Raw genomic sequence first — 26,551 nt, 5'->3', positions numbered from 1 at the left:
GAATCAGGCCCTATGTGTACTCTGCTATCTCCATCCTGTGTGAACTCTAGGCAGCCGGATCCCCACTATATATGGCTGGACATGGTGTCCCCAGTCTGGCCAGGTGTCCCCCGTATTGCCAGCAGCCTTTACTCACCTCCCAGGCTCCAGCGATGAGCAACTATAGCCCCCTCTGCTCTGGCCGGCAGCCTCGCTCGTTAAGTTCCGGGTCGCGGCTTGATGACGCCATCGGAACCCGACAGTTACGTCAGAGCGAGCGGGGATGCCGGCCAGAGCGGAGGGGAGCGACGATCGCCGGGGCAACGTCTGGAAGGTGAGTGTATCCTTTTTTCCCCCTCAGACTGCTGCTGGCGATCGTAGTGATGACGTGATTAGGAGCCAATCGTGATGGCTCCTGATCACTGAGGGGAGATGTCAGCTGTCATATGACAGCTTAATCTTCCCTCTAGGGTGCACACGATCGTGTTGGGAATGAAAACAGCAGGTGGCGTAAATCCTATGCCGCATCAGGCTTAGACAGCCACAAGTGCGGTGTAGGATTTACATTACACGGTCCCGCCTGCGGCCTACTCCCCTGCCGGCTGTTCCATCACTGTCCCCTCTGCAAAGCTGTCGACAAGGGCTTGCCGATGGCCCGTGCATGTGCAGCAGCATGGACCCGATCGGGAAGCTGAGCCTGATCGGGTCCATGCTACTGCCCATGCACGGGCCATCTGCGCAGTAGTATTGACCTTATTGGGCTTTTTCCACCGAAGCCCGAGCGGGTCCTTGCTACTGCGTAGGTGCAGTGCAACCACATGCCTGGGGCCTAGGGGTCTCAGCAGAGGCGGGACAAGGTCCTCCAGCACCCAAGGCTAAGACACCAAAGTGCGCCCCTACATCCCTGCCACCCCAGCTGTCACTCACTGATTGCTATTAGACTAAGAGGTGCTACAGGGCCCACAACCTCCCCAACACCTTAATATCTAGTTATCTGGCTTGCAGTCACTGCCATGTATCCCCTTTTCTTATTTCTTTCTGCTTCAAACACAATTAGGAATGACAGCTGAATGAATTCTGCGCCCCCTCCTACACTGGGCCCTGAGGCTGGAGCCTCTCCAGCCTATGCCTCGGCCCGGCCCTGGGTCTCAGTGCTAGAGCCGCTTGATCCAGGAGGATCCTGAGACTTCCCTCTCCTGAGGTAAGTATCCCATTGTTTGTTTTTTTTATTCTCACAGGTTTACTTTAAAGCTATGTACAGTATACACTTCATATTAATACTGCCTGCAGGGATGAGGGCTCAATCTCTTGGGCAGCTGTTCCGGGCCTATTTCTGTATAGACTAGTCTAGAGGCTAGCAACACATGTGTTACTATGGAGAGAAGAGAAGGGATGCTGCATGCTGCACAAACTGCTGTGATGCCCTGAAGCAGAGGGAGGTATCCAGGTGGTCTGTAATGTGATCACTATTTGTTTAATTTTTCTGTGTCCTTCCACTCTGACTTTACATCAATGTTACCATGTCCACTCATATCCATGTCTCTCTAGGACTGGGGATTGTAACAAGAAAAAGTTACAATGTGTACAATATTTAGTTCTTCCTCTTACCCCACCCATTGGAAGTCTCTTCTTCATGCGCTGCTCCTCCCCTTTCCAATGAACCGCACACACTGCTCAGCTGAAGACAAGCAATGTGTCTGTACAGTACTCGGCATTATTATTTAGTATTTATATGGAGCTGAAACCTTCTGCAGCACGTTAGAGAGTATATAATCATGTTACCAACTGACCTTTAGAGGAGCTCACAAGCTAATCCCTAGAGTACATATTATACAGGTTCCAGACAGTTGAGCGCTAAACTCCCTGGCAGCGATAAATACTACTACCCCCCCCCCCCCCTCCAGGTTGTAGCAACCCAGAGGGAGATGTAATTCAGGGTCTGGCTATCGCCGCATCCGCGAATTACTCTTACGCCCCCCACAGCACTAGTGCTATGGCTGTGCCGGGCACCGAAATGAACTGATTTGTAAATCCCTACCATAGTCATATGTCCATCATAGTCTAGGGCCAATTTAAATGGAAGCCACCTAACTTATCTGTATGATTTTGGGATATAGGAGGAAACCGGAGTGCCTGGGGGAAACCTACACAAACACTGGGAGAGCTCTGGCTGGGATTTGAAGTACTCGTAGGGACTTCAAAGTGGGGCTGCGAGGGAGAGTGCTATCCGCTATGCCACCATGTTGCCTATTGCTCATGCAATGTCACCCTAATCAAGCAACAATCGTTAAAGGAGACACTGATCTAGCGTGTGTGGGCACCTTAACACACACAAAACCACACTTGTGACCTAGTCGGGATTCAGCTCTGCTGTGTTCTAAATTTCTACATCTTATGTGTTTGAGCACAGTTTACATGGAACCTTAGACCGGGGAATTTAACAAAATTATACATAACTGGGGCTTCCTCAAGCCCCCTCCAGGCTGATTGATCCCTCGCCATCCTCCTCCACTGCCTGGATGGTCCACAATTTGGCCTGGAAAATCCTTTGGTCTAGAGTGTACTGCACATGCGCAGCCAGGTGGCCGGACTGTGCCTGCGCCAACTACCCCTGACTGAAGGACTTTCGGGGCCAAATTGTGGGGGATTCAGGCGGTGTGGAGGGACAGCAAGGGAGCGATCACCCTGGAGGAAGCCCCAGGTATGTACTGTATACTTTTTTTTAAATCCCCCCGACTCAGGTTCCCTTAATGGCATTGACACTCTGTTCTTCTCTTCCTACACCCCTCCTGCACTTTTTTTGTGTAGAATCTGTGCAGACTTGATGTCCACATCTGATGCTCTACAGGTAGTGATCCCCCCCCCCCCCCCCGTTCTCCTGCACTGACTATGAGGCAGCATCCCCTGACTACTGCAACATCTAAACCTTAGACAGGAACTCTGCTTCCTGCTCATCACTTTCCACCTCACATCATCAACCATAAACCCGGTCTGGCTGATCCTATTAACTGGCTGAACAGGTGTTCTTGAATGACAACGCTGCTGGAGGAAATACACCGCCACTGAGGATTAACAATCACACAAATAAGCTCTACAGGAGACGCTTTCCATCATCAAAAACAATACCTTTGCTTATTTCCTCTCAGTCACTCAACTCTAAATAACTTTCCAACACCTTCAATCCCCACTGCACCCTCTCACCTCCTCTATCACTGACCGACCTGCTAATCTGCTTATCACCCAAGCATTTTGCAATATATTTCACACAAAAAATTGACATAATATGCCAGAGAGCAACCCTCCCTGCTAAAGTATTGCGTCTGCACAGAATGCTCCAGGCCACGTGTGTGCAATCACCAGCGCTGCTCGCGCAGGAGCAGTAGATGCCGACCTGGCGAGGTTGGCATCTGCACCAGAGGGGAGCAGGAGCCAGCGGAGCTGTGGCGAAAGAACAGGACGGCTGCCAGGGGTTGGAGGAAGCCCCAGGTAAATAGATCCTTTTTTTAATGAATCCTCAGATGTTTCCTTTAAAGCAAGCCTGAACGGAAAATAAACTTATTAAACAATTAATTGTAAGTGTAGTATAAACACCATAGAACCTTCTTGCGGACTCATATTCCTGTTTTCAGTTTTAGGGGTTAGGTTTTAATTTTGAAGTATGCACAGCAGCCATTTTAGTGTTAACATACAATCTGGTTTGTTCAGGGGCCATCATAAAGAAATAATGAACATTGAAAGAGAACCTGAAGCAACAAAAAGTTGCCCTAAAGAGGTTTCCTTCATCTTCTCCGCGGGCCCATTTCAGCACAGGGACCCCATAAAAGCTTGTCGACAGGCACAGTACCACAGACCAGCTTGGCTTTGTTCGGAAAAAGCAAGGCCGGATCCAGTCCATGCTACTGCACAAGCATGAGCTGCCTGTGCCTGTCCAGTAGCATGAACCCAGTTGTACTCAGCTACTTCCTCCGTAGCCTGAGTGGGACGGTGCTAGCGCTCATGCGCAGGGAGGCCACTCTTCGGGGGTTCCGGTGCTGAAACGGGCTGACAAACGAGGACGGGTATAGCCTCTGGATCCTAAAGTATCTCATTGTGTCCTTTGCAAATCTCACAGGTGGTTTTTCGGCTCTTTTGTTAACAAATGTGTTCACTCTTCCAGATAAAACTAATTTTCATTGGTTTGAGTCTTGTTCATTGGTTTGAGTCTTGTTCAACTGTTCCATTTGCATACAGATAACACGGCTGTAAGGCTTGGTGGTGTATTCTCCACAGTCAGCATGCAACGCATGAGCTGGCGTGGAGGAGGTACACACACTAGCACCAGGAAACAGGCTATCCCTAGTATAGTGGAGGGGAGGACTGACTCCAATAGGAGATTGTGGCGCACAGAGCCGGTGCAGATCTGACAGCCACAAACAATGCTTTCGTTATAACGTCTCAGCGCAAAGTAGCGCTGAGCGCATAAACCAGAACTGAGGAGATCAGGACAGGTAGACAGAATGAACGCTTGCTAGCTAGCGGCTACTTAGCGACAGCAAGCGTCCAAAACCAGACAGACTGGAATGAGGCAGCCAATGCGTTGCGGCGATGGCGTGCCTCACAAAGACAGGACAGGATGGTCAGGAAATAGCAGGATTGAGATAGATGAACGTAACACAGATAAATATACAATAAGTATGTTTTCCTAGCGTATTACAATTACAGCTATCAATGAAACTATTTGTAACGTCTGACTAACATATGTATATATCGGCAATGAACCGATATATGACATAAGCAGGAACGCTGACTAGGAATGGAGTAATTCAGGGAACAGGACTCAGAAGGATTCGCTATCTCTTCGCAGAGATGAACGCAATCCACAAACGGTAACAGAACAGGATTCAGAAGGATTCGTTATCTCTTCGCAGAGATGAACGCAATCCACAAACAGGAACAGAACAGGATTCAGAAGGATTCGTTATCTCTTCGCAGAGATGAACGCAATCCACAAACAGGACCAGGAACAGGGTAACTACCTCAGCACGGGTGGTCACGGTACGCGCAACCTACCAAAGCGTGCTGGAAAGCTGACTAACTGCACACAGGATATAAACAGTTCGTGTACGTATACATCAGCGACACTGATGTATCGACGTAACACAAATACAAGGAAAATAATAAACGTGCTGGTATGCATATATATTGGCAATGAACCAATATATGATGCAAAGACCAGCAAAGTATCTTTATAACAAGAAACACGATCGGGGGCTAAAGCGACAGCAAGGCAGGCTTAAGCTGAAGCTATGAAAACCCAAGGAAACCCTGCAGGAAGCAGATCTTTATACTGAGGTCATCCAATGGGAGCAGACATGCAGATTCCCACACAGGTGAATGATAATCAGTCACAAGCTGACAGCAGGGAAAGACAGACAAAGCTATGCAGCTTGCATGGAAATAGATCAGAACTGCCTGAGCTGCAGCACTACTACTTCCAGTAATAGCTGCTGCAGCAGCGATCATTACAGTACCCCCGCCTTTAAAAGCGGATTCCAGACGCTTTTCAAAACTGAAATTCCCAACAAAACAGTCTGACTGATAATTCATGATGACCGGGACAGCCCGGCAAGACCGAATTCCAGAATCAGTCCCCACAAGACTGGACCCATCAGAACCAGAACCTACAGAACCATGCCCATCAGTACTACAAGCCCCAGTGTGACACCCATCAGAACCATGATTTCCAGAAGAAAGCCCTCCGAAACTCCCTGAGCGATACCCACCGCCTTCCAGGAACCGTTCAGAAACGCCAAAGCCTTTGCAATGCCCACCGGTACTGTCTTTACCAACACAAAACCCACTGTTGAACCAGTCCAAGGCACCAGGACAAGTTTTCTCAGAGACCTCCCAGAACACCTTGAAGCTCCAAAGAGATCCCCATAGGTCAGAATGCCCCTTAGGCTCACATGGAGAACCATCAAGAACCCCTATGGAACCTAGGGCAATTCCCGAGTCAGGGCCACAAGGACAAACATCAATATCAGGGCTTTCAGGGACCAGAACCATCTCTGGGCATGCAGGCAGACTGGCAATATCAGAACGTGTTCCCACTAAGGAAGCATCAGAGCACGCTAACACCTTAGACACACTTGGGCATTCTGGCACACAAAGAACATCTGGGCACACCGGCACAAGAGAAACCTCTGGGCATGTCAAGGAACTGTGAGCCTCAGGGTCAGCCAAGACAGGACCAAAACCAGGACTGGCCAAAAAAAAATCATCATGACTAAACTTCGCAACTACTGGACTTTTACACGAGAATGCTGGATCAGACTTAGATGTCGCTGATTCCAGCAAAGTCAGTAACAAATCAGATTCAGGGGCACTAACAAGACAGGACAAATCTTCTGATGTATGCACTGAACCAGACAGGGACTCCACAACTACCTCTGGACTGGACAGAGACTCATTTAATACACTGGATTGGAGCTCATGAGGCGCTGCAGAACAAGTCAGTATTGCAGCAGCCCCCACTGGACTAGGCAAAACTGAGGAATTCCCTGGACAGGAAGGGGACTCTGGAACCTCTGCCACAGCGGCCAGAGAACCAGAATCTTTCAGGATACAGGGCTGGGTTTCAGGAACACTCATCAGACCGGACTGAAATTCTGAGATTTCTATTATTTTGACCAGAGAATCAGAATTATCCATGTTACAGGGCAAGACTTCTGAAACATTCAGAGGACAGGGCTGGAGTTCCTCGGCTGTTACAACACTGGAGAGGGACTCAACAACATTGGTTAAATCAGACTGTGTACAGGGCAAGGTATCTGACACACTTGCTGACGAGGACAATATTTCAATGGCTTCTGCTTTGCTGGGCAGAAATTCATCAAGTTTTATTAGAGCAGACTGTAATTCCAAAACAGCTGCTAGACAAGTGAATATTACTGCAACACCAACTGAGGTAAGCAGTGCTTCAGCCTCCTCTGCTAGAGGGTTTAAAGTATCCAAAATACTGGGTGAAGCATAAGACTCTGCGACCACAGCTTCACTGGACAGGATCACTGAACAGTCCATATTGCAGGGCAAAACCATGGAAGCACCTGCTGGACAGCATAATGATTCTGTGACCTGAGTTTCATTGGAGAGATCTACTGCACAATTCATGGTACAGGGCAAATTTATTGGAAAATTTTCTGAACAAGGTAATAATTCTGCGATTTCAGGTTCACATAGCAGATGCTCTGAGCTATTCACGAAACTAGAGCGAGGTGTAGAAACAGGAAGATCAAGACACAATGTTTGCGCATCTGAATCACCATTCATTTGTAAAATTGGAAAATTCAGATGCTGGGGTTCTGAGTTTACTAGACAGGATTGCTGGGACTCGGAAACTGATGTAGTGCATCTATTGGCATCTGCTGGATCAGACAGGAGTTGAACTTTATTAACACAGGTAATTTCTGCAGAAGTGTTTGCAGAGACAGGCAAGATTTTTCTGGTGTCTGTTTCACTAAACAAAGAGTCATGAGTACTGGCTAGGCTGGACTCGGAAGTCAGCAGGACCTCTGGATTCTCTGCTGAGAAATTTGCGCAGGGCAAGGTTAAGAATGTATCAGTGGCTTCTGTTTTACTGGGAAGTAACACTGAGTTATCCATGGTACAGGGTGGAATTGCAGGAACTTCAATTTCACACAAAAAGAGCTCCGAATCACCTGCTGAATCAGCCAAAGGTGCTGAAGCAGGCGGGTCAGAACGCCAAATTTGCGAATTCGGAGTCACATAAAAATCATCCAAAATCAGTTCCCACACATCAATCAATGGAGCCACAAAGTCATACCCACACACACCAGTTTTTATTAGGTTATAGGCAGACTTAATGCATGCATTCAATACTGATTCACTTTTTGCACTGTAAAATTGACAAAATGAACTTGAATCATTCTTCCATTCATTGACCAGAGCTTCCATCTCTCCTTTCTCAAATGGAGGATTCCAAGCATACTTAACAGGCAGATCATGGTTTGCAGATATGATTGTAGCAGGCACATGTATAGGGTTAATTAGCAGGTGATTGGCAGATTCCTTATTCTTAAGAATCTCTAATACCTGTAGCAAGTGTTGAACTGTAGTGTATGCAAACTTTCCTTGCTTCACAAATGAGTTGATTTGTTCAATACTCTGTAATATCTCCTCATAATCATACTCAGATAATTCTTTTAAACAAAAATCTTTATTTTCCCTAGCCAGGGAGGAAAGTTCATTAGTAGTTTCATAAGTCCATTTAACTCCCCTGAAAGACAATTGCATTTCATTATCTGTTAATGGCAGAATCTCATTATAGGTCTCAGTCGCTAAGGATAACGACTCTGCAGATCGGACACGTTTCTTAGAACGTTTGCGTTTGGCCTTAGACCCTGCTGTTTTCCCTGCTGATCTTGGTGATTTATTCAAGGCTGCAGGAAAATTATCAGTAACACTTACTGCTTGCTGAACATTTTTGCAAGCAATTGAAGGAGTAGCTGATTGACCTGCTGCCAGGAGTTCATTAAGAGGAAAAGGCAATGGATCTATGCGCAACCAGTTATGGATCACAAACGCTAGAAATTCCAGCGGTCTCTCTTTCAAATCGGAATGATTGAGAACATCAAATGCCCACTGGAATAATTCCCCTTTAAACAAAATATAACTTAGTTGGAGTGCCCAGGTTGAAACAGGAGTCGCTTGGAGATCAGGATTGGCCAGGAACCTGGCACATTCAGAGAAAAACTCATTTTCTGTTTCAGAGCTAAGTTCTTCAAATTTCTTAAAGGAACAGGAACCATAATTAACAGTGTCATACTTTCTGGGAATCCCCCCCACAATGGGGATTGGTAATGGGGTTTTCATAATGTAAGGCTTGGTGGTGTATTCTCCACAGTCAGCATGCAACGCATGAGCTGGCGTGGAGGAGGTACACACACTAGCACCAGGAAACAGGCTATCCCTAGTATAGTGGAGGGGAGGACTGACTCCAATAGGAGATTGTGGCGCACAGAGCCGGTGCAGATCTGACAGCCACAAACAATGCTTTCGTTATAACGTCTCAGCGCAAAGTAGCGCTGAGCGCATAAACCAGAACTGAGGAGATCAGGACAGGTAGACAGAATGAACGCTTGCTAGCTAGCGGCTACTTAGCGACAGCAAGCGTCCAAAACCAGACAGACTGGAATGAGGCAGCCAATGCGTTGCGGCGATGGCGTGCCTCACAAAGACAGGACAGGATGGTCAGGAAATAGCAGGATTGAGATAGATGAACGTAACACAGATAAATATACAATAAGTATGTTTTCCTAGCGTATTACAATTACAGCTATCAATGAAACTATTTGTAACGTCTGACTAACATATGTATATATCGGCAATGAACCGATATATGACATAAGCAGGAACGCTGACTAGGAATGGAGTAATTCAGGGAACAGGACTCAGAAGGATTCGCTATCTCTTCGCAGAGATGAACGCAATCCACAAACGGTAACAGAACAGGATTCAGAAGGATTCGTTATCTCTTCGCAGAGATGAACGCAATCCACAAACAGGAACAGAACAGGATTCAGAAGGATTCGTTATCTCTTCGCAGAGATGAACGCAATCCACAAACAGGACCAGGAACAGGGTAACTACCTCAGCACGGGTGGTCACGGTACGCGCAACCTACCAAAACGTGCTGGAAAGCTGACTAACTGCACACAGGATATAAACAGTTAGTGTACGTATACATCAGCGACACTGATGTATCGACGTAACACAAATACAAGGAAAATAATAAACGTGCTGGTATGCATATATATGGGCAATGAACCAATATATGATGCAAAGACCAGCAAAGTATCTTTATAACAAGAAACACGATCGGGGCTGAAGCGACAGCAAGACTGGCTTACACTGAAGCTATGAAAACCCAAGGAAACCCTGCAGGAAGCAGATCTTTATACTGAGGTCATCCAATGGGAGCAGACATGCAGATTCCCACACAGGTGAATGATAATCAGTCACAAGCTGACAGCAGGGAAAGACAGACAAAGCTATGCAGCTTGCATGGAAATAGATCAGAACTGCCTGAGCTGCAGCACTACTACTTCCAGTAATAGCTGCTGCAGCAGCGATCATTACAACGGCTCTATTAATGCACAAAAAAAGTGGACGCAGGCATGTTCGAAGAAGGCTTAGTACTAAATGAGCCCACGTTTATCTCATGAATTCGCATGTCGGTTCGAGTATGCTTTAACACTGACCTTTTCAGACAAGCCTATCTGACCTAGTCACTCCTCTGACATTGATACACCGCTATTCCCTTCTGCACAAGCTACCACTAGTTCACTGCCTCTGGCTTATTTGAGTTTGGCATGGGGATCCCTGTGAGACCATAAAAAGTCAATGCAATGTCATCCAGGGATCTACAGTGCAATGTTAAAATAAACTGGCACTGGGATTGCGGTTGGCGGTGAACATTGTGAAAAGCAATATGGCTCTGCAGCTTTTTGCTGTTACTGTACACGGTTTATTGCAAGCTTTATTGCAAGCTTTTGAAACTTGCAATAAACTGTACAGTTAGTCATTAAATGTATTACCGGGAATCAACGTTTGTTGACTTGATGTCTGCATTTCTGCTCCTCGACACCAGACCACACTTCATTTGCAGCTACTGAAGCCTACAGTCAAGCTACAAGATCGCAGATGAAGATACAAGATTACAGATCAGGACTGGACAATCAGATGATGATCCCAGCAGTGTGTTTCATTTTGGACCTAGCATTATGTGGGTGTTTTTATTACTAACCCATTTTGTGTATGGATGAGAGTTCTGCATAAGGATTCTACTGTATAATCTCATTACAGTAAACTCTGATATAGTAGAACTTGGGGTATAGTAAACAAAATATCAAAGTCCCACCCAAGCGCCATTATAAGTATATGGGAGTGATGCTGGGGATAGTAAACCTAGATATGATAGAACTTCTGTTATAGTGAACCTTTCTCTTGGCCCCTACAGTAGTCTGTATCTGGCTATAGTAGGCACATGTGTCATATGTCTGTCGGAGACACAGGAGCTGTGATCGGTGGGCAGGCTGGCAGTCACTTGTAGCCTGCTCGCTATCTGCACACTACTCTGGGACTATCTTGAGAGCACCAGCTGGTGAGACCTAAGCTTCCTGTGTAAGCTGCTGCCTGATTACTGAGGGAATTTCCTGTCATCTGTGACTTGCTTGTGCATGGCTGCAACGCTACAGTATCATCCAGGCTGCACAGAAAATTGGACAGAGGAGCACCCTATTACTGTATCTGTATAAACTGGTGAGACCTAAGCTTCCTGTGTAACCTGCTGCCTGATTATTGAGGGAATTACCTGTCATCTGTGACTTGCTTGTGCATGGCTGCAACGCTAAAGTATCATCCAGGTTGCACAGAAAATTGGACAGAGGAAAACACTATCAGTACTGTACAAGCTGTTGCATGATTATTGCATGCAAATCCCTGCATATTGAGCACTGCATTTTGATCTAGTTTAAACATTCTGTGCTCCCTTGCTGAGGCATTAAAAAGTAAAAAAAAAAGGACTCCAAATTATTTACTGATTTAAGATACATTATGTGCTTGAGTATGACAATTTCTGATATAGTTAAAGGGAACCTAAACTGAGAGGTATATGGATTTTTGTTTTAAAACAATACCAGTTGCCTGGCAGTCCTGCTGATCTCTTTAGCTGCAGTAGTGGCTGAATAACACACCTGAAACAGGCATGCAGCTAAAGGCTCATACACACATCAGACTATAGTCTTTGGAAAATGAAAGATCACAGACCAATCTAACCACCTTTCATGTAGTATGAGAGCCATACCTACACAGTATTTTCTATGGAGCTGAACTCCCCATCAGAAAAAAATCTTTGCAAGATGCTGCACACATGCAAAAGATCAGTATCTGCAAAAGATCTGTTCCTGCCAAAGATCCGTTCCTGCAAAATGCATTCATAGTCTATGAGATCTGCAGATCTTCATACACACCTTGTTTAACCTCCTTGGCGGTAATCCCGAGCTGAGCTCGGGGTATGCCGCCGGAGGTCGCCGCTCAGGCCCTGCTGGGCCGATTTTCATTCTGAAAAAAGCAGCACACGCAGCCGGCACTTTGCCAGCCGCGTGTGCTGCCCGATCGCCGCTGCTCCGCGGCGATCCGCCGCGTGCAGCGGCGAAAGAGGGTCCCCCCAGCCGCCCGAGCCCAGCGCAGCCGGAACAAACAGTTCCGGCCGGCGCTAGGGGCTGGATCGGGCGGCTCTGACGTCAGGACGTCGACTGACGTCCATGACGTCACTCCGCTCGTCGCCATGGCGACGAGGAAAGCGAAACAAGATAGGCCGCTCATTGCGGCCTATCTTGTTACTTTCGATTGCCAGAGGCGATCGAAAGTACGCTTCCGGAGCGCCCTCTAGTGGGCTTTCATGCAGCCAACTTTCAGTTGGCTGCATGAAATATTTTTTTTTTAATTAAAAAAAAACCACATTGCAGCCTCCCTGGCAAAATAATTAAACCGCCAGGGAGGTTAACAGACATTCATCTGCAGATCAGACAATTATCTGCAGATCTGAAAATCCATCCTGGTGGATCTAATCTGCAGATGAATGTCTGTTAAACAAGGTGTGTATTATGATCTGCAGATATCATAGACTATGAATGCATTTTGCAGGAACGGATCTTTGGCAGGAACAGATCTTTTGCAGATACTGATCTTTTGAATGTCTACAGCATCTTTGTGTGCAGCATCTTGCAAAGATTTCTGTCTGATGGGGAGTTCAGCTCCATAGAATAGACTGTGTAGGTATGGCTCTCATACTACATGGAAGGGGGCAGGGCCGGCCCGCTCATGAGGCGGGGTGAAACTTTTGCCTCAGGCGGCAAATTTCCAGGGGCGGCACCCGCCCGTCCGTGGGTGCGGGGAGCCGGCCCGCCGAGCTGGAGGGGTAGCTGGCAGGACGGGGGTATTGGGCCAGCGGCGGGGAGGGGGGTCGGACCCCCCCTCCCTCGCCTGGGTCCCCCGTCCTCCGCTCCCCTCCAGCCTAAATAGAAGCAGCCGTATGTGTAAGAGGCACGGGCGGGGAGACACTCACCTCCTCCTCGCTCCAGCGTGCGCTCCACTGACATCACTTCCTGCAGGAAGTGATGTCAGTGGAGCGCACGCTGGGAAGAGGTGAGTGTCCTCCCCGCCCGTGCCTCTTACACATACGGCTGCTTCTATTTAGGCTGGAGGGGAGCGGAGGACGGGGGACCCAGGCGAGGGAGGGGGGGGGGTCCGACCCCCCTCCCCGCCGCTGGCCCAATACCCCCGTCCTGCCAGCTACCCCTCCAGCTCGGCGGCCCCCCAGAGCGCCCCCCCGGGGGGGGGGGGGGGGGGCGGCGGTGACAATTTTTTAAAAATTTGCCTCAGGCGGCAAAAAGTCTAGGGCCGGCCCTGGAAGGGGGTAAAATTGGCCTGTGATCTTTCATTTTCCAAAGACTATAGTCTGATGTGTGTATGAGCCTTTAGAGACACAGGATCAGCAGGAGAGTCAGGCAACTGGTATTATTTTAAAAGGAAAAATCAATATTCTCAGTTTAGGTTCCCTTTAACTACTTGGCCCGGTCCCTTGGAGTTTACTATTAAGGGATTCACATTGGCACTAAAAAGGGTCGGATCCTAAAGGCTCATACACACATCAGACTATAGTCTTTGGAAAATGAAAGATCACAGACCAATCTTACCACCCTTCATGTAGTATGAGAGCCATACTCTACACAGTCTTCTATGGAGCTGAACTTCAGAAAAAAATCTTTGCAAGATGCTGCACACACAGATGCTGTACAGACACAAAAGATCAGTATCTGCAAAAGATCTGTTCCTGCCAAAAATCCATTCCTGCAAATTGCAATGATAGTCTATGAGATCTGCAGATCATCATACACACATGATTTAACTGACATTCATCTGCAGATCAAGCAATCATCTGCAGATCTGAAAATCCATCCTGGTGGATCTGATCTGCAGATGAATGTCAGTTAAATCATGTGTGTATGATGATCTGCAGATCTCATAGACTATCATTGTAATTTGCAGGAATGGATTTTTGGCAGGAACAGATCTTTTGCAGATACTGATCTTTTGTGTCTGTACAGCATCTGTGTGTGCAGCATCTTGCAAAGATTTTTTTCTGATGTGGAGTTCAGCTCCATAGAAAAGACTGTGTAGAGTATGGCTCTCATACTACATGAAGGGTGGTAAGATTGGTCTGTGATCTTTCATTTTCCAAAGACTATAGTCTGATGTCTGTATGTGGCCTAACGGTGGTGAACAGATCCTATGTTAATCAATAGGATCTGTTCACTTTGCTCCTTTAGAACGGATTCATTTGGCACATTCTGCGGAACGGACCACAAGTTTGGGGAGGCTGTGATTATGCCGGAGTGTCAGACACATCACATTGACTGTGTTCTAACGGAACAGATCAAAAACATGCCATATGGATCAGTTTTTGATCCGTCCAGTATGAACCGGGCCTTAGGCCTAGTTCGCCTCATCACACGCAGATGGCTGTGCGATCAGAATGCAACAATTGCGCGCCATCTACCTTTGCATGCAGTGCGTGGCTGATCCCATTCACTGTAGTGAATGGGTCAGCTGTGAGTTTTGCCAAAAAATGCGTGCAGCATGCGTTTGCGCACCGTACTGGTCCGGTACGCATGCAGTGTGAACATCAGACAGTGCAGTCTATGCACTTCTGATATTCGTGCGTGTCTGTCTCCTACACGCTTTGCCAAAATACGGACAGCAACGCGTGTAATGTGAACGAGGCCTTGGTCTGGGAATGGGTGGCTATCAGCGAACCTCCTTCAGGGTTGTTGGCAGGTATTATTATTTTGTATTTATATAGTGGCAACATCTTCCGTTCTTTGTTGGCAGGTATTATTATTTTGTATTTATATATCTAGATATATATCTTTGTTGGCAGGTATTATTATTATTTTGTATTTATATAACAATATTATTTTATTATTTTTTATTTATATAGCATTTATATAACAATATTATTTTATTGTTTTGTATTTATATAGCATTTATATAACAATCTTTGTTGGCAGGTAGTATTTTGTATTTATATTGTGCCAACATCTTTTGCAGCGCTGTACAGAGTATATTGTCTTGTCACTTGAGGGAGAAAACCGAAGTGCCCGGGGGAAACCCACACAAACAACAGGAGAACATACAATCTCCATGCAGATAGTGTCCTGGCTGGGATTTGAAGTAGGGGCTCAGCAATGCAAGGTGAGAAGGCTATCCACATGCCACCATGCTGCCTGTTGCTCAGGCAACGTCACCCTGACAGTCAAGCAACAACTGTCACAGGCAGAACTGATATCGTGTGTGTAGGCTCTTTATTATTATTTTTTATATAGCGCTGGCATCTTCTGCAATGCTGTACAGAGTATATTGTCTTGTCCCTCAGAGGGCCTCACAATCTAATCCTTACTATAGTCATACGTCTATTTATTGTAGACTAGGGCCAATTTAGGGGAAAGCCAAATAATTGATCTGTACGTTTTTGGGGTGTGGGAGGAAACCGGAGTGTCCAGAGGAAACCCATGCAGACACAGGGAGAACATACAAACTCTGAGCAGATAGTGCACTGGGATAGAGGCCTGCGCGGATTACATTTTTCACCCGCAGCCCCGCTACCCGCACCCAACCCACAACCTGCTTTGTGGGGACTCTGGTACCCGCAGACCCGCTACCCGCACGTGACTCGCAACCCGCTTAAAATCAAAACGTGTACCCAAACCCGACCGCATTTCAGGTAACCCGCGGGTACCCAACCTAATGGCCTGTGCGGGTCTAATTTTTCAGACCCGCACCCGACCCACTTTCTGGGGAATTTGGTACCCGCACTGGCAGACCTGCTACCCGCAACCGACCTGCAACCAGATTAATACCAAAACAGGTACCCGAACTTGATCCGATGCAGGCCTCTACACTGGAATTCAAACTAGGGATGCAAGGCAAGAGTGCTAACCACTATGTCTTATTCCCTCCCCTTTGCGGGTTGAGTAACCTTCCAATAGATTAAAAGATGCAGAAGTCTAAAGGCCGCTAAAGTTGGAGCATAATGACAACATGAATTCCTGTCTTTCAGCGGCTTGGATGAATATGCAATGAAATACAATGCTCATTTAGAGAGTGTCGAAGTTTCGCCTCTTCCTTTCACGTACTTTGCTCTGCAGATTACTGCTGCCCATACATAATGACACCCTATTATATTTATTTCATGAGGACTCGGCTCCCATTTCTGGAAGATGTCCAGTCACATCACTCAGGACAAAAACCGCAAGTGTCACACTAAGGAGGACCGAACAAGCTATTCCTGGAAAATGACAGAAAATGTATTTTAATTGGAAGTTTCTATCTGGCTGATGAGCATCTTATTGCTGCCAACGCTGCAGCCTTATGCATATTAATGCGAATGAAAATAAACATCATCTACATCAGGTTGAGAATTTATTGTGCGTTGCCGGTGAGTTGGGCGCCACTAGTTGTCGCAGCTTGGGAGGAGATGTAATTTGGGGCCTGGCAATTACCGAATTAGCCTTGTGGCCCCAAATTACCCTTATGCGCAGGGCCGTTTCTTGGGCAGTGCGGACAGGGCAACCGCCCTGGGCGCAGACCGGCAAGTAGAAGAAGGGAGGCGCAGGCAGAAGGACATAACTGCTAAGCAGCTGGTGACGTGCAGTGGCAAATTGAAGAAGAAAGAAGATTACCAGCGCTATCACCTTCCTTGACTCCTCCTGGGCTGCCTGCGTCCAACCTCAAATCATCATCACGTCACCACCGTGTGATGACACCTGATGTCCTGTAGAGGTTCTGCAGGCTGTCAATGAGCGGTGCCCATGAAGGAGTCGGATTTCCGGGCTCTGTTAGTCTGTGTGTTTTCCTGGTCCCTGCTTCCTCCTGGAGGAGCAGCTGGTCACCAGTAAGTAGGCAGATCTACTTGTGACCTGTGGCTGTGTCCCTAAAGAGTAAGGGTTTGCAAGTCCACGGGTTGGGGGGAAGGGGAGCAATTTTTACACCCTCGCCCTGAGTGCAATTTAGAGTAGAAACTGCCCTGCTTACGCGCCTCGCGCAGCATTACAGTGCTACTATGGGGCACCTCGTTCAAATTCCTGCTTCAAATTCCTGCCCCAAATGCAACAGCTGCCACTCCTGCAAAACTTTGCTTTTACTCCAAGTTGGGCTTACTGGACATTCTTACATGACAAACTAATATACAGTGCAAATTAAAGGTCGATGTGCCCTCAGGTGGGAGGAGGTCCTGTACATATTCTTCTGTATTAGCAGGCAGTGCGAGGAGATAAAACATATGTTCCTTGCAATAATTTTTCTATAGAGAGTGAAGGGACATCTTGGCTCTTTCCATACAAAGTAATTGCTGCCTGTGGGCCTTTGCCTCGTACAACAAAGAGATGATCCTGATCCAGGTTGACAGGGAATTGGACTTGCAATCTCCTTAATTCTGCAGGAGATGAAACAGCCTATAGCTATAAAGCATTTTATTGTCTGAAATCCTTTTTACAAACAATGAGCGTCTTGCCACACACAAAACTCTCAAGTCATCTGCTGGCTTTGTCTTGGTCTTCGGTCACACAAGCTCTGCAATGTATGCGGGGGGAGCGCAAGAAAGTCCTGTCCCTATTAGTATACTTAGGGATGTGTTAGAACACTATCCCACTATTAGGATTAGCTGCTGCAGGAGACCCCCCCCCCCTTCCTCCAATGTATCAGGGGGGCCACATGAGCGTTCCATTCCATCAGCAGAGTATTTAGGGCTGCAGGAGCCAGCCCCGCTCCACCAGGTGCCTGTCAGAAGGGTATATAAAAACCTTAACCTGCCAGTAAATGTGACCACCATGACGCCAGTGTGATGTGTACATGTATTTAAGGCGCCGGGAAATTTGGGTGCAGAGTAAAGCCGAAAAAGGGTTCACCCAGCTCCTGCAAAAGTCCTGGTGGTGTTAATTGCTGTTCTCCCTCCAGGCTGCCGTGGAGTCTGGGGTAAGACGTAATTCGGCTGTTAACTATTGCAGGTGGCCGAAATTTCCAGCACCGTTTTTGCCTTATTGGAGTTTGACCACCGTGATTTCCCTTACCCATAACAACGAGAGGGAGAAAGGGTAAAGCCTGGTACACACTTCCAATCACTGACCAATTTTACCACCTAGATGTACTATGAGGGTCCAACAGATATTGAATAATATGAGCAGATTATAAACAGTTATACTACATGGAAGTGGTAAAATTGGTCAGTGATTGGCCAATCATAATCGAAAATGTGTACCAGGCTTAAAGCACACCTAAATCGGAAGTAAAGATTTGTATTTTACCTTACCTGGGTCTGCTTTCAGCCCTTCAGACCCTGACCTCTGAGGACAGTTAGTGACATGATGGTAGGGATTTGATTGTAAGCTCCTTGTTAGCGGCACATTCAGGGAGTAACAGGCAGCTCAGAGATCACTCTAAGTCAGGGGTCTCAAACTCGCGGCCCGCGGGCCATTTGCGGCCCTCGATACAATATTTTGTGGCCCTTGCCTGCAAAAGCTTCCTTATAGTTCGCTTCAGTGCTCCCAAGTAATCCGCCGCATTCCCGCCGCTAAACGAGGGCTGCAGAGCCCCCAAATCGCCCAGGGGGCAATCCGCCGGCATTTCCTGGAAGGGGCAGAGCTTTCAGCTCTGCCCCTCCTGACATCAATCGCCGCACAGATCGCCGCCTCTCCCGCCCCTCTCTGTGAAGGAAGAGTGAGAGGGGCGGGCAGTGGCGGCGATGCGCTGCGATTGTGAAATTCCTTATGCGGCCCAGCCTCATCCTGACTTTGCCTCCTGCGGCCCCCAGCTAAATTGAGTTTGAGACCCCTGCATGTTCACTGCCCTTTCATCTCCCAAGTGCCAGATCCAGCTGTTGGTACTCCCCCCTCCGCTATGTGCAAACTCTGCGTAGTTCAGCAGGCTACCTGCTGCTTCCCACAGCCCGGCCTTGCTTTCCTTGTGCCCTAGGCCATGGCCATGACATTTCTGCAATGTAAGCAGATACCGATCCTATATTTTTTTTACATGCACTATTATTATCATCCTAAAGAGTCGCCATGTTTGTGCTGCTTGCGTGGCTGGTTTATATGAGATTGTCACTCTCATGGATGATTTGTCTACAGCAAACTAACTCTTCCATCTCTCTCCCTGGGGAAAGGGTTCATCATAACCCTTTAAGATTTCCTTTGTGGTTCTTAACAATGGTGAGTGCAGCCTTGACAATCGACGTATAATTCCTGCTGCTTCCAGGCCTAAATGTACCCGATCTGCAAAGTTTCTACAGTGGAAGATAAACACTGCATTATCCCCAGATATTATGTCGCTTCTAATAAGAAAGCTCATCAAGCAAATTGGAATTAGCAGTTAGTCATACATGATAGGGGATAAGGCGGTGGTGTGGGACGACCATGGTGGAGTTTGTCGAAATAATCAGCCCTGCCATCTATTAACATTTGCCTCATTAAATTGTTCTTCCCTCATCTTAATCGTGTTAGTTAGTCTAATCCTCGTCTTTATTCTGCTGTGACTTTATCCCTGACACTCGGAACAGATTAGATCAATGGCAGCAATTAGCGCCATTCAAGAACTTCTTCTAGCTGTACATATGTTGGGACCGCTCAGCTGAACTGATAGGCTTAAAGAAGTTGAACATTGCCCTCAACTGAAGAGAGAGGATGGGCCGGGTTTAGCACAGTCACCCCTGTGCTGTTATCTAGTTTTCTCCACAATTTCATTTGCAGTGGGAAACAGGTCCGCCCAAAGCGCAATCAAAGCCACGATTAGCGGCAATAAACAGAAATTTGAGTGCCCCGAGGTTCCTCCGAATGCCCAAATTCCTATTGCAGCTAAGCGTGGCTTTATGACAGGGGTTTTTTAGTATTAGGAGTGGATGTGACATGCTTAGTGGGTTAAGGGCAGGCACCATCAGGCGGTGGAGTTAAGGGTTAGTCAACACCAGGGGGGAATGGTGAAGGGTTAGGCACTACCAGGGGGGTGGGGTTAAGGTTGCTCGCTAGTGGATACACCATTTTAAGAGAAACCGTGATCAAGAATTTAACTTCATCCCAATCAGTAGCTGATACTCCCTTTACCATGAAACACCTTTTTCTTTTTACAAACGGATAATCAGGGGGCTCTGTATGGCTGATATTGGGGTGAAACCCCTCCCACAGTGTGATTTCAGGACCATGGTCCTGACAGTTTCCTGTATGTGAACCTCATTGCATTGTGGGAAATAACAGCTGTTTACAGATGGGTCCAACTGCCAAAAAAAAAAGCAAGCAGCATCTCCTTCCACTGACATCACCTGCCAGCAGTAAAACTGTCACCATGTGATAAATGTCAGAATGTAAATCGGGGAGAGGAAAGATTTTACAATAGGCAAACAATGACTAAGTCCTTTATACATAATTATTGTAAAAATGAAGCACTTTTTTGCCATATTATTTTAACTGGAGTTCCTCTTTAATGTGTCTTTACATATACTGTGTAAATGTTAGAGGTATTTTCTGGGACACATTCTGTACTTGGAGAACTGCCCTGACATTAATAAGTCTTCTGTTCAGGTTTCACTCCGAGTATGTTTTCCTTTATTTTTCTCCTTGTTAGAATGTTCTTTGCTCACCCCAGACTCATACTGTATGTGTCTGCAGTGTTTCCCAACATTATTACAGCACGTATCCCTTCATGAGAGTCAGAGTTTGTCGAGCACCCCATATTGTAACCAACAACATCTGAAATACCTCTTGATACATACTGGTATAAATTTGTTAGGAGTGCTCAATATTTACATGTAAGGGCGTCTGCCCCCCCCCAGTTATAGTAGTGACAGGGACCCCCCCCAAGTTTAGTGACAAGAACCTCCCAGTTTAGGTAGGGACAGGGACCCCCACCCCACTCACCTTGATGTCAGACCTCAGATCAGCGCCGCCCGCCTGCTGTGTCCCATCCCTGCTGCCTATCATGTAACAGGCAGCGCCATTTAAACGTCCAATCAGCTGGCAACCAGTGAGAAGTGGGTGCATGGTACCCCCTGTCGACACCGCGCTGCATATGCAGAAGTGACAAACGACGTCACTTCCGCACATCAATGTGATGTCTGCGAGGTACTAGCGCCCTTTTCTCACTGGTCGCCAGCTGATTGGAGGTCTCTGTGACGCTGCTTGTTACATGATAGGCAGCAGGGATGGGACACAGCAGGCGGACACACAAGGAGGCAGCGGTGGCAGCACAGGGAGGGGGGGGCTGACCCCTCTTGCCCTATGCTGCGGACGCTTATGTTTACATGTGTATTCTTTTAAAACATTTCTTTAACCACTTCACCAATGAGGGTTTTTTCCCCTTCTGCACCAGAACAATTTTCACTTTTCAGCGCTCCTTCCACCCAGTTGCCAAGAACTTTATCACTACTTATCACAACGAAACAATCTATATCTTGTTTTTTTTCACCACCTATTACTGTTTCTTTGGGTGGTACATTTTGCTAAGAATTATTTTATTCTAAATGCATTTTAATAGGAAAATCAAGAACCCCTACGGAACTGCGGTGAGGGACACAAAGACTTCTAGGGGCTGGAAGAAGCCCCGGTAAGAAAAGATGCATTTATTTATTTTTTTTGCATCCTGTATCGATTAAAGTGGGTAGGGCCAGAAATAATATACCCTCTGTTCAGTTGGGGGTCAATGCGACGCGTCCATCACTCCGGATTTATCGGAGACTCCCTAGACTTGTGGTCCGTTACATGTAACATGCTGAACGGATCCATTCTAACAGCGCAGTACGCTCCGGACCACGTGGTGGTGATTGACAGCGGCGCTCGCGCAGGCACAGTAGAGGATGACCTCTAGGTCCTCCTGCGCACCGTCTGGAACGGGGGCCAGTGGAGCTGCGGTGAGGGACATAGCGGCTGCCAGGGGCTGGAGGAGGAAGCCCTGGGTAAGTAGTACTGGGGGTAGCATTATTTAAAGGGAACCTGAAGCGAGCGAAAGTATTTAAAATAAACACATGGCTTAGCTGCAAATGAATATTACATACTTACTTCACAGTCAGTCCCTCTCAGAAGCTCATCATTTTCTTCTTAAGGGGGACACACACGATACAATAAAATGATCCGATTTTACAGCAATTCGATGAAAACGATCGTATCTCTCAAACAAATCGAAAGCTTTTTTTTAATTCGACTGAAAAATCCGATCGGAATTCCCGTTTTTTTTCGATTTAAATCGATCCAGAATGCCAGATATTTCTGTTCAATTTCTCTAAAGATTGTATGGTGTGTGTTGGATTGTAAGTTTATTAATATACACACCCTAGCAATTTTCTCAGAGTTTCCAATCATTTTTATCATAATTGGGGAAAAATTTAACATAGGTGTGTGGTACATTGGTCATATTTTTTAATTTGTTACAATCAGTCAGAAAAATTTATTGCAATTTTTAAATTGAACAGATATTTAAAAAATTGTATGGTGTGTGGCCACCTTTAAGGTGGCCACACACAATACAATAAAATGATCCGATTTTACAGCAATTCGATGAAAACGATCGTATCTCTCGAAAAAATCGAAAGCTTTTTTTTCATTCGACTGAAAAATCCGATCGGAATTCCCGTTTTTTTCGATTTAAATCGATCCGGAATGCCAGATATTTCTGTTCAATTTCTCTAAAGATTGTATGGTGTGTGTTGGATTGTAAGTTTATTAATATACACACCCTAGCAATTTTCTCAGAGTTTCCAATCATTTTTATCATAATTGGGGAAAAATTTAACATAGGTGTGTGGTACATTGGTCATATTTTTTAATTTGTTACAATCAGTCAGAAAAATTGATTGCAATTTTTAAATTGAACAGATATTTAAAAAAGTGTATGGTGTGTGGCCACCTTTACAGTGATCCCCTCCAGTGCTGACAATATTTTGTCACAACTGAAATATATCAGTTGCTGTCAGTTATATATCAGCAGCTGTCAGTTACAACTGAATGTGCAAGGTAATGTCCATGTTGCCATATGGCTCAAGTGGGCGATATTACAGTTTAACAGTGTGCTGACCAGGAAGCTGTTATGGGGTAATGGTCATTTTTAAAATGGATTATGGAGAAATCCATTGATCGCAGTGGACAAATGGGACACAGGAGAGGAGAAAGAGATTGATGAGTAGACTGCACAGGAGATAAGTATGACCGGTGTATCGTTATTTTGACTTTTTATTTTCAGTTTAAGTTCTCTTTAATTGATGACTCCTTTAAGCTGCTAAATCTGCTCCCCACTCAGGGCCACTCACACCCCTTTCATGCCCCTATACATGCCCTTTTCTTTCCCTCTAAGCTCACTCTCAAGTGTCCTGAGTGAGCATATTGCTGCCATTTTCCCATAAAAAAAGGTGCCAGATTTTAGAATGGAGGTGCAGCCGAGCGGGACACCTGAGTGATGTCAGAAGACGCCGGATGAAGTCTACAGGGGGTGACTATTATGTGCATATGTTTATTTTACGGGGTGCTTTTCAGGTCAATTGTCCTTTAAAACTAAAATTAGGGTATAACGGTCTAACCCCTTTCTACAGTATCCAGAATTAAATAGGTTTTTTTTGTCATCTACGGTCCGGAGTTGGGCTTTAATCATTTGATTCATGAAGAATAGTTTACCCATCCTTTATATCTTTTGTTGTAGTGTTAAATTCAATATGGATTGACGTGTTTCCTGGTGGTGCCTGTGATGTTTGTATGCAATACAGAATGTGTAGTAATGAGTGTAGTAATGGTGGATGTTGGGTGCTTGTAATTCTCTAGAAAGATCACAAGAGAAGACATTTCTGTGTAAAGCGATAACAGATGTTCAAAAATCAATATTTGGTTTTGTTACATCATCCATAATAGATGTGGAATCCGAGAGCTTCTGATGAGAACCGCCGTTTGTACAGAGAATTCGGACTGAACAGGGAAGGGACTCCTAACATGTTCAAAAGTGGATAATTTACATTCAGCAATATATTATATATCAGAAGAAGTATCGTAATCTTCTATAATTGGGCCACATTCTCTGTAAAACGGGTAGGGATGTTCATTCAGTTTTTGCGGAATTGAAATTTTAGCATTTTCAGAAAATGGAACACGGAAATTGGATTTCTGTGGAAATACTGCATTACCACAATTTGGTGATTTTAGCCCAATCACAGAACTCGGAATCACTGGACCAATCAGAGAATGCAGAGAGAGTCAACTCAGAAGTATTTGGTCAATCAGAGAATGTAAAAAATGACTAAAAAAACACTACTTAGAAATCGGAAAATGATTGGAAATCTGTGGAATCGAAAATCGGCATTGTTGGAAAACGGAATTTCTGCGAAATCGGCATTTCCGACCATCCCTAAACAGGAGCATGAAATAAAAAAGGTCACAGATGCTCCTAATGGGGTTCACTACTTTATAAATGAAAAGTATAAACTTTTTCCGTGAAGTGAGGGAACATTTTTTTTTTATAAGAAGAGAGAAGGCGCTCAGGGGCATAAATACAAATCACACGCCCCCCCCCCCGACAAAACGTTGATGGGGCCCCCCAAAGTTCACACCCTTTCCCTTGCCAACCAATTGTGACTCTCTATAAGTAACTTGCCTGTGGATGATAATGGTTCCTACGAGACCCATGCTGAATCCGCCGCTTCCGGGTCTCGGTGCTTATTCCCAGCTGATGACGCGCCTACTGCAATGCAGGCCGCACATTCTGATAGGCAGAGGGCGCGTTCCCAGTACGCCTTCCGCAGATGTAAACAATAGTCGATGCTACAGCTGAAACCTAGGTAGGTGTCCCGCTGTGTGATTGGATGTGCGGAGTGTAGCCGGCCACTGATTGGATGAAAGTTGTATTTAAGCTTGCAGAGTGCTCCCAGTCATCACCCGTGATAAGCATAGCTGTGGCTAGTTGCTGGTTGCGCACTCACATTGCATGAATTACAGGATTTCGACCTTGGCTTGTATTGGACCATTGTTGTCTGCTGTTACTAACCCTTGCTTTGTTACCTGGATACTCTTGCCTGCTGCCTGGACCGACCTCTGCCTGTTACCTGGATACTCTTGCCTGCTGCCTGGACCGACCTCTGCCTGTTACCTGGATACTCTTGCCTGCTGCCTGGACCGACCTCTGCTTGTTACCTGGATACTCTTGCCTGCCGCCTGAACCGACCCTTGCTTGTTTAATGGACACTCTAGTTCATACCTGGACTGACCCTTGCTTGTTGCTTGGATAATCTTGCATGTGGATCTTGCATGAACTGCCCGTTTCCTGAACCATCTGTCATTACTGACAATCGACGCTGAGGGCCTCATCCACCTAAATCAAAGTACTAGTCCTGTGTGATACTTATGAACTACTGAACTGTGTTATACTTGCCTCAGTGGGGTTCTGGCAGGTTATTGTCCTCTCTACTTCAGTCTGTATGCCTTGCACCTTAAGGCAAATATAACCTTAGGTGGGTAACCGTAGTCAGGAGACAAATAAAGTGTCCTGTTCACGTGGGGGCTTGTCTATAGGTGAAGACGGTGGGCTGGGCTCAGAGCCGTGGCAATAGATTGGGGCATAGAGACTGATTGGGGATATAACCTGTCAGGCCTTACACCCTCACAGCCTAGAGGCCCATCATGCAAGGATCATAAAACAAGTGTGGACATCGATATCTTCACATCCATAACTAGTGTAGCTACAAAAACACCTGATCTGGAGGATGAACCTCTTTATCAGGAGAGAATATTTAGAAGCACTTGAGGAGGCTGTATCATAGTGTTGGTGTCAGTGAGGGAATGGACTAATGGGGTAAGAGAGGTATTATGTACACCTGGAAAGGGGGAGGGATTAATGACCTGTAGAAAGGGGCACCAAATTATTAGAGGGTGGTAGCAGATATCCCCCAACAATTCACGTGGATTTCCCTGATACAGACAGCTCACTGTGTTAACTGACACCCTCCTATTACTTAAGGAAACTACACCAGGTCAGACTCCCCAGTTATCTCGCCTAGTATCTCTTGTAAGCCAAGTTTGAGGCTTCCCCTGTATTGTTACACACACATTGGTGCTTATATTCTGTTTAATATCCCTTTGTCTGCTTTTAAGTTTAAATAAAACTAGTTTTGTTTTGTTTTTAAGGTCAGCGTAGATACTAGCCCAGCGCAACAGATAAACAAGCTATAAGCTTAATGATAAAAAGGATAAAAAAAACAACCCAACAGCAGGTAAAGTTATTGTTTTTGGCAGATAGATATACACAGCGTTGTGTTTTAGTCTGCAAATATTTAAAACTAAAGTAAGAAAATTAGAGAACCTGCTGGGGTTTTTTGTTTGGGACAGTTTCAAGCTGCATGCAATCCAGAAATATTAGCATCTTATTGACCATATGTAGTCATTAACAGACCACTATATTTTAAAGTGACATGTTTAGATATGTGACATGTGAAGTGACA

General features: G+C 46.0%; 1 long non-coding RNA gene across 2 annotated transcripts in view; it reads left to right on the top strand.

Moving 5' to 3' along the window:
- The window catches only part of LOC137532414 (uncharacterized), a 63,604-nt gene extending 37,287 nt beyond the window's left edge, over positions 1-26,317 (top strand). For both annotated transcript variants that reach the window (XR_011023924.1, XR_011023923.1), the window contains 2 exons: positions 15,151-15,294; positions 26,238-26,317. This is a non-coding gene — a long non-coding RNA (uncharacterized lncRNA). The remainder of the gene's footprint in view (positions 1-15,150; positions 15,295-26,237) is intronic.
- The last annotated feature ends 234 nt before the right edge of the window (positions 26,318-26,551 follow it).

Source organism: Hyperolius riggenbachi, chromosome 9 (assembly GCF_040937935.1).
Source record: "Hyperolius riggenbachi isolate aHypRig1 chromosome 9, aHypRig1.pri, whole genome shotgun sequence".
NCBI classification, from domain to species: domain Eukaryota; kingdom Metazoa; phylum Chordata; class Amphibia; order Anura; family Hyperoliidae; genus Hyperolius; species Hyperolius riggenbachi.
This window is presented reverse-complemented; position numbering and strand designations above follow the sequence as displayed.